The 7,784-nt window shown below is 47.7% G+C and overlaps 1 protein-coding gene across 5 annotated transcripts in view; it reads right to left on the reverse strand.

The window, feature by feature from the left end:
• KLHL6 (kelch like family member 6) overlaps nt 1-7,704 on the reverse strand; it is a 37,848-nt gene extending 30,144 nt beyond the window's left edge. Inside the window, exons 1-3 of one of the 5 annotated variants that reach the window (XM_064435819.1) lie at nt 7,567-7,689; nt 6,523-6,710; nt 6,236-6,380 (exon numbers count right to left, since the gene is read on the reverse strand). The gene's annotated coding sequence lies outside the window, so the exon portion shown is untranslated. The other 4 variants (XM_064435820.1, XM_064435821.1, XM_064435822.1 and 1 more) reach the window with 4 other exon arrangements.
• Nucleotides 7,705-7,784: the final 80 nt, after the last annotated feature.

The raw sequence follows: 7,784 nt of genomic DNA on the forward strand, positions 1-7,784 counted from the left end.
CTCCTGTGCGATGCAGACCAGCAGGACGTGCCCGGGCTCCGCGCTCCGGCACCGAGGGCAGCGCAGCCCGGTCCCGCTGCACCGCCAGCCCCGTGCGGCTCCCGCTGCGCCCCGGCGGGTGCCTGAGCCCGGCACAGAGCTCCTCGGGGACACAGCAGCGCTGTTTCACCTCAGCACGGAGCCAGAGCTCCCCTGCTCCTCACGGGAGGGCTCCGGGAGCGGGCGGGCGTCCTTAGCGCTGGCATTGCCCCAGAGCCCGGGGGCAGCGCTGGCACCGCCGCTGGCACCGCCGGGACCCGCGGGAGAGCTCCGCGCTGCCTCTCGGGCTCTGCCATCCGTCAGGGAAGCTGTCGGGAATGTAGGGCATTGGGACAGCCGCAGCGGGCCGGGCAGCTCGGGAACACCTCCGGGGTGGAAAGTGTGACAGATCCTGCCCGGCAGCGCGGGAGGAGGAGCCCGGCTCGGAGCGAGGGAGCCCAGCTGGCCATGTGCGAAATTTTGGCCGTGTGACATTAGAGAAGGAGGAGGCCAAAGCCTTCTTAGACTGGAGAAGGCAGGGAACTTTTAAAAGTTTGCCGCTTCCAATTATAGAGTTGTAACTTTAGAAGCTCTACTGTAACTTTTTCCACGGACCAATATCGATTTAAGAAAAAGTTTTCTGTTAAAAAGAGAATGGAGAATTTCAATATTCCAGTGTAATTCCATAATATCTGCCCTGCAGAAAGACAGGAGTTCTTCAGAACTTCACAGTCTTATTAGTGTGTTTCTGAGTTAAAGGGCATCATTAGGTTTGTTTAATTTTAGAGGAAAAATATGAATAATATAAATGCAACATACATCTAAATAAATGAGACATGTATTTGCCTTGTATTGCTTCCTGCTTACAGTAATGATTTATTCCTCATTTCAGTCTACTCCCCTTTTAAAATTACAAAATATTGTATCCTATACATAAAAATGTTAATTTAAAAGTCCAAGAAAGATTATCCTACCATATGTACTATTTTACATAATCCATTTTTTCTTCAAGGTTCAGTACCATGTTAATGTATGCCAGCATAGTCTAGCAGCCACCTGTGACATGACAAGTCAATTTCTTTTTATCAGGAGCTCACTGACAAACCAATCTTAGTTTTACAATCATTTCTGTCTAATGATACTGCTTATGAAATGTGGGTAGGGAAGGCTTAGGATCAAAGAGTAAACCACAGATTTCACAATGTTTCCTTGGCAAAGCAAGGTGTTGATTTAGCTGCTTCATTGGAATCTTCAAACCTTCATTACGTGCGTTTTTCCTGGGATTACTTTGGCTAACATTTTTTTCCTGTCGTTGAGTGACAAATCTGTCCAAGACCAGTGATCTGAAGTTGCTTTAGTATGGCTGAGCATTTTAATAGAGCTGAGAGCTTTGTTTAGAGAAGCACACAACTCTTTTCCATAGGATTATTTCAGGTCCCATTTTAGCTCTCAGAACAGGTGCTCAAAAGCCTGTTTACAAAGGAGGGGGTGACCGGGGAGTTGATCTGAGCTGGGACTTTGGGTGCTGCTCCAAAGCAGATGTAAGGGCACAGCAGCTATTCCACATCCCTCCGCAGCTGTCCCTGCCCAAGGCAGCCACCACTTTTAGACAAGGCAGCAGCTTCCAGGCTGGGAATGCTGGGCTGGTGAGTCCAGCCAGTGATTTCTGGGGAATATGGGGCTTTTTACTGTGCTGCTCTCCCAGGTGCAGGAAGCAGGGAGCATGGGATTTGAGGACAGAATTGTCAGTTATCCTCCTGGCATCCATGATTCCTCCATCCTTGGAGAGACAAGTCAGCCTGGAGAGTGATCCCTTTGCACTCCTGTGCCAGTAAAAGAGCAGCTGCCCAGTGTGTCTTAGAATGCAGGTGCTGAGCCATTCAGCAGTTCTGGCTGCAAGCAGAGGAGGAAGAAATCACAGAACTCCTGGAGGACTGCCTCTTCTGGATTAACTTTACTGATGAAGCTTTGTTGATGAAAAATGTGAAGGGGTAGACAAAAATGTAAGATAGCAAAAGTCATGTAGGAGTTTGCCCAAGCACCACCCCAAAGGCACAGCAGCCCAGACCAGTGTGAGGACCTTGGCACATGGAGTGGCTGCTCCTGCAACTGGAAAGTGTCCCCTGCCACTCTTAGGGGTAGCAAGGGTATTAGCCCAAGCTAACCAATTAGTAAACTTTCTGTTCTTCAGCCTATTGCCAGAGGGGCACCAGAAGCAGGTGGTGGCAGGGATCTGCAAGCCTGGAGGCTTCTGATAGCTTTGAAAGTCTGAGATGCTCTACTCGGGGAGACTGTCATGCATATACCCGTTCAAAATACTGTTTATTTGAAACCTGTTTTCTTCACTGTCAAAGCTTTTCATGGTTACTTGGGTTGGAGAAATGATTTATTTAACTTGTGAAATGCCTGAAGGTCTTGGAGATGAAGAGGTGCAATGCTCCTGCCCATTAATTGGTCCTGGCACTGGCAAATGGTTTGAGGAGAGAGCTATTTAGTGTGGCTGAAGGGCAGAGCTGGAGCTGTGTAGGGTGTTCCGTGGCAGCATGGTGTAAAGGCAAGGCCTGTGGGGTAGGGATGTGTGAGAAAGCACTGTTGTGAGAGAACACTTAATGCAAACAGTTGTGGGGCTGTGGTTGGGCTTGAGGTTACGGGGCTGAGTGGGAACACAGTGATAACACCACACGAGCTCAGGGAACTGTTTTTGCAGGTACCTACTGCTCTCTTGCTGGGTTAGTGGTTGCATGTGTCTGTCTGCCATTCCACAAGTACAACTCCCCTCAAGTCGTCACCTGTGGGATCAACAAGAACTCAAACACTGTTCATGTCTTTGTTTTTTCTCCCCAAAGAGAGGAAACAGACAAACACCAGCACAACTGACTCTATCTCCCCAGCTAGGCATTGGTTTCATGGTGTCTCGATACTCTGTGCTGTACAAAAAGAAATAGCTCAGTGTTTATGGCATCAGTGATGCAATGTTCATTCTTCTCAGCTCTGCAATTTACACTCCCATAGTCATCTCCCAGGCTTGGAACCTGGAGATACTGGGTGGAAAAAATTAGATGCATACTTTCTGCACAGAGGACTGTTGGCATGGGCCTTGTTTTGAGGTGCTTACAGCAGTGAATGAGTGGGAATCCCTGGGATGAGTGGGAAGAAAGGGGATTTGCATGGGATAGGAGCATAGGCTGGCCTAGGACCAGGGTGGGATAGGCAATCCTGCAGTGCTGAATAGGTAAACATAATGCTGATGTTTTGTGTGTACTGGAAGTAACCCAGTGAATCCCAGAGCCTCCCAGGCTGAGGAGCGAGCACTGAGCCTGCAGGCAGTGGGACAGCACCCTGCTGGGCACGGGGCATGCAGGGCTCTGGAGAATGCCCCATTCCTTCTCATCCTCCTGCCTTGCTGCAGCAGAGACACCCAGGGAAGCACTGCCAGCCTGAGCAAAGGGCTGCCATGTGCAGCATAAGTGTGCAAAGGAAATGGGGATGTACAGAGCCAGCCAGGAGACAGTGAAAATGGCAAAAATAACTGGAGGAGGGGAGTATTTTTTAGCCAGGGCCCTTCCTATGCAAGTACCAGCACAGCAACCCCTGTTGCAGATGACATTTCCCGGTGCAGGTGCCATTTCAAACAGGTATTGGGAAGAGGAGAGGCTGAAAGGGACTGGTCCTGGAAAAATGCCTTCCAGCCTAAATGGTACCTGCTGATTATCCCAGCAGGCCAGCTCAAGTCAACGTGACCCACAAGGACTTTTGGCAGGACAGTGAAAGAGCCCAGAGTCATGGGAAGGATTTTAGAAAATTTTGGTGCATTCTCTGTATGTCTTGTGAGATGTCTTTAATCACAGAATAATAGAACAATGGAATCAGAGAATGGTTTGTATTGGAAGGAACCTTAAAGATCAACTCATTCCAACCCCCTGCACTGGGCCAGGATACCTTCCACTGACCAGGTTGCTCAGGGCCCCCTGGAGCATTGCCAGGGATGGGGCAGCCACAGCTTCTCTGGGAAATCAGTTCCAGTGCCTCAGCCACCTCACAGGAAAGAATTTCTTCTGTATATCTAACCTAAATTTCCTCTCTTTCAGTTTGTCCTTGTCCTATCACCACAGTTCCTGACCAAGAGTTCCTCTCTGCCTTCCCAGTAGCCCATTCAGGTGCTGGAAGGCTGCCATGAGTTCTCCACACAGCCTTTTCTTCTCTGGGCTGAACAGCCCCAACTTTCTCAGCCTGTCTTCACAGGGAAGGTAGTCCAGTCCTCTTATCAACTTTGTGGCCTCCTCTGGACTTCCTCCAACAGTTCCATATTCTTCTTATGCTGGGGGCACCATGGCTGTGTTCAATACTCCAGGTGGGATCTCACAAGTGCAGAGTAGAGGGGGAGAATTGTCCCCTTATCACATGAAGAGACTTTGCTGTACCTTCATTTTAATTTCATCCAGCCTTTTTTTTTTAATGCTATTCCCATACATTTCTTCCCCTTTACTTACTGCACCTTAATGCATTTTTTCTGGCATACTGAAAAAGCAGATTCTGCAGTAGTTACTGAACTCACTTGTAGCTCACTCTTCTGCTTTTCTCATAAATTCCTAGTAATGTCATCTTTCCTTTTGCTCAGCACTATTTGTAATCCTGCTGAATGGTACTGCCATTACATTTTGTGCATACTTGCATCAGGCTCTGCAGTGATGTCACTCAACAACACTTTTTTTTTTCCATACAAATGTCAGATCTGTTCTGTCTCCTTGTACTGATGGATTTGTTTCATCTCTGCTCCATTTGTTGCCAGCTCTTCATAACATTCCTTGTGTTGGTTATTAGTTGTCAGTCTGTACTCAACCTTCTGTTCACTCAAATGTCTAAATCCTCTCTTTTATCCAGTGATACCCTCCCTGTGTTGCATTCAGGGTTTTTAATGTTGTCCAAGTTGCATGCTGCTGTCTTCTCTCTGATCAGTGATCAGAGTGAAGGATGTGGTGAGGACTGTTCTCTCCCTTCCTGCTCTTCCTCAGCCTCCTCCTCCGGCTGCTGTGGCTCACCTTCCCCTCTTCCCTCCTTCTCATCTGAGCCCTTCCCCAGACTGTTTTGCATACATGCTCATGAGCAGTAATCATGGACTTTCTTTGGGTTTTTCTCCACCACTTGAACACCTGTGGGTTTTCCTCAATTTTAGAAAAATCTGGTGGGATCTACCACGCTCCCCACAGCAGAGGGAAGTTCCCAGGAGCATACAGGCACCAACTGCCTAAAACAGCCAATTCCTTTATCTGGAGGAATGCACAGAGCATTTTGGTGGCCCAGTGCATTGATGAAATGTGTCTGAAAAGTGCCCAGCAGTGGCATTCAAATCCAACACCACCAGAAAACACATGAACATTGGTGGATGCATGCCAAAACCTTCACGCAGGCTTCTAATTTTAGGTTTTAACCTTTCCAGCGCCCCGAAGAAGCCTTCAAAATCTGCAAAATCACCGACCTGTTTGGAAAACACTGGCCTAAATGCTTTACAACTACTTTACATTGTTTAAAAAGTATTAACAAAGCTTTATAGAAATGAGTAATCTTTAATAATTGGTTTCAGCTTCTCAGGCAGTGTACAACTGCTTATTTTGAGAGAAATGCTTGGCGCAGCTTGAGAAAGAACAGCCAATGCCCCTGCTAGCAGAGGAATGAGGAGCAATAGGATGTAGTGGCAACTCAAGTATCCTTAATTTCAGACATCCTCAGTGACGTTGGCTTTCAGAACTGGAAGTGCCTGGATGTGACCGCATTCATACATGAGCACATTATGAAATGATTGATTGCTCAATGAATATTTTTAATTAGTATTTTCTTTTTAAATGCTCCATTTACCCTCTTCACTCAAAAGATATTTTTGCCACGTGCAGTTTTTATTGGAGTAAACATAGTCCCTCAGAATAGCTGCTTCAAGCCAGTGCAGAGGTATCTTGATCCTGTTTTGATTTTTCCTTCCTCTGACTCATTCCTTTAATCCTGGTTATGTTTTCTCAAGTGAACTCTACATACTCATATTGACCCCAAGAGTTACAGACTCAAAGAACTGGGGCAGACAAGAGGATATAAAGGATAAGAAATCTATTTTAAGCAAAACATTTTTTTAAGGTCATATACTTTTAGATTTAAGGTCTTTGTAACAAGACTTTAGGTTATTAATATTTCCTATAACCAGTAGGTGAAACACATTATTGCAACAGACCTGTATTCTATGAGGTGAACTTGCTGCTGATTTTCTCTTTGCTGTTTATGTTGTTTGGGGTCCTTCTTGCTTTTCCAGGCAGAGGATGAGAAATGGACTGAACGCTCTCACTTCTAATGAAGTCAAACAGTCCTGAGTTTTAGCTCTGCAGGAAAATAGTTGAAGGTTTCAATTGTTTAAGATCGATGTGAAAACAATTTACATATCAATATCAATTAATATTTTCAGTACTCAGCCTTTTAAATTTAAATTAATAATTCTAACTGTTCTGCAAAGCTGCAATTTACCTGACCCCAGGAGAAATCAGAGCTTGTTTAGCCTATGAAAATCTGAGCCTGGTTTGCTCCAGAGGGGGTCGGCCCTGGAGTCCTGAGCACACTCTGCTCCTCTTCAAGTTTCAGTGCAGAGCACACCCAGCTACTGCCAGGAGCACACGGCTGGGAGCTCTTCCTGGGAACATCCTGGGGTCAGAACACTGGGGAGCTTCACTGAAAGGTAAAGATATATTATGCCTGGGATTGATATCCAACATTTAGGAGAGCAAAGTAGTGGGGGGCTAATAGAAGAATTGTATTTTTTCCTTTCCATCGGCAGTAAGGGGCCAGAGGGGGAGGTCATCCTTCTAGGAAGAACACAGCCAGTTACCTGCCCACATCGGCTCCACTGCGTTGCATAAAGCCTCATTTAGTACCAGGTAATGATATTAATTTAAGCATGCATGTCCCTGCCCTCGCCTCGCTGCTCTGCATTATGGGCTTGCAAGTTTGCTTATGCTAAAGGGCAGAACAAAAATAAATTTCCATACTCCCAGGCATGTTCCATCAGCCTGTGTTGGAGCATGGGCCGGTGTCCAAATACTTCGGATATGAAGTGAATTTGGGCTCCAGGACAGGCTCAGACCTGCTCATGAAATTGCAGGGTGATGACACCAGGGTCCTGCTTTTATATTTGCAGTTGACTGGCTGCCACCACTGGGACCCCCAGCTGTGACAGCAGAGCTCTCTTTTAAGTGTCCCGGCTTAAAGATGACCTTGGCTTTCCGTGGTCAGCAGGGACAGGGACACTGTTTTGTGTTACTGCTGAAGAGGAACTGGAAATTCTGAATTAATTGGGTGGAGCTGTAGCTCAGGTAGACAAAGATTCTATCTTGGTTAATTTTTTTCATGTAATGATTTTTGTTTTGGTCATGTAGGCTGAACACCCACCCCAAGACAGGGTGTTATTTTCAGTCTGGGAGCCGGTTCTTGCTGGACAGCTTCGGTAGGGCTCCCCAGAGCCGGCACAAGGGACTGGAAGGTGCCCTCCCGATGCAGCCGCTTGCTTCGACGCACCTGAAGCTGCTGCCTGCTCGCGGGGCGGGGAGGGTCGGGTGCACTTGTGGGGTACGCGGGGTGTGCTCCCCCTGCCCCGCAAAGGGACGGCGATGCAAGAGCTCGCAGCTGCCACCCACCGCTGCCGCCGCGGCTGTCCCGTCCCCGCCGCTGGTCCCGGCTCCTCTGCGGGCGGGGCGGCGGAACTACAGCTCCCAGGGCCGCTGGAGCGGAGCCGG

This window comes from Passer domesticus, chromosome 11, assembly GCF_036417665.1.
Source record: "Passer domesticus isolate bPasDom1 chromosome 11, bPasDom1.hap1, whole genome shotgun sequence".
Classification (NCBI taxonomy): Eukaryota; Metazoa; Chordata; class Aves; order Passeriformes; family Passeridae; genus Passer; species Passer domesticus.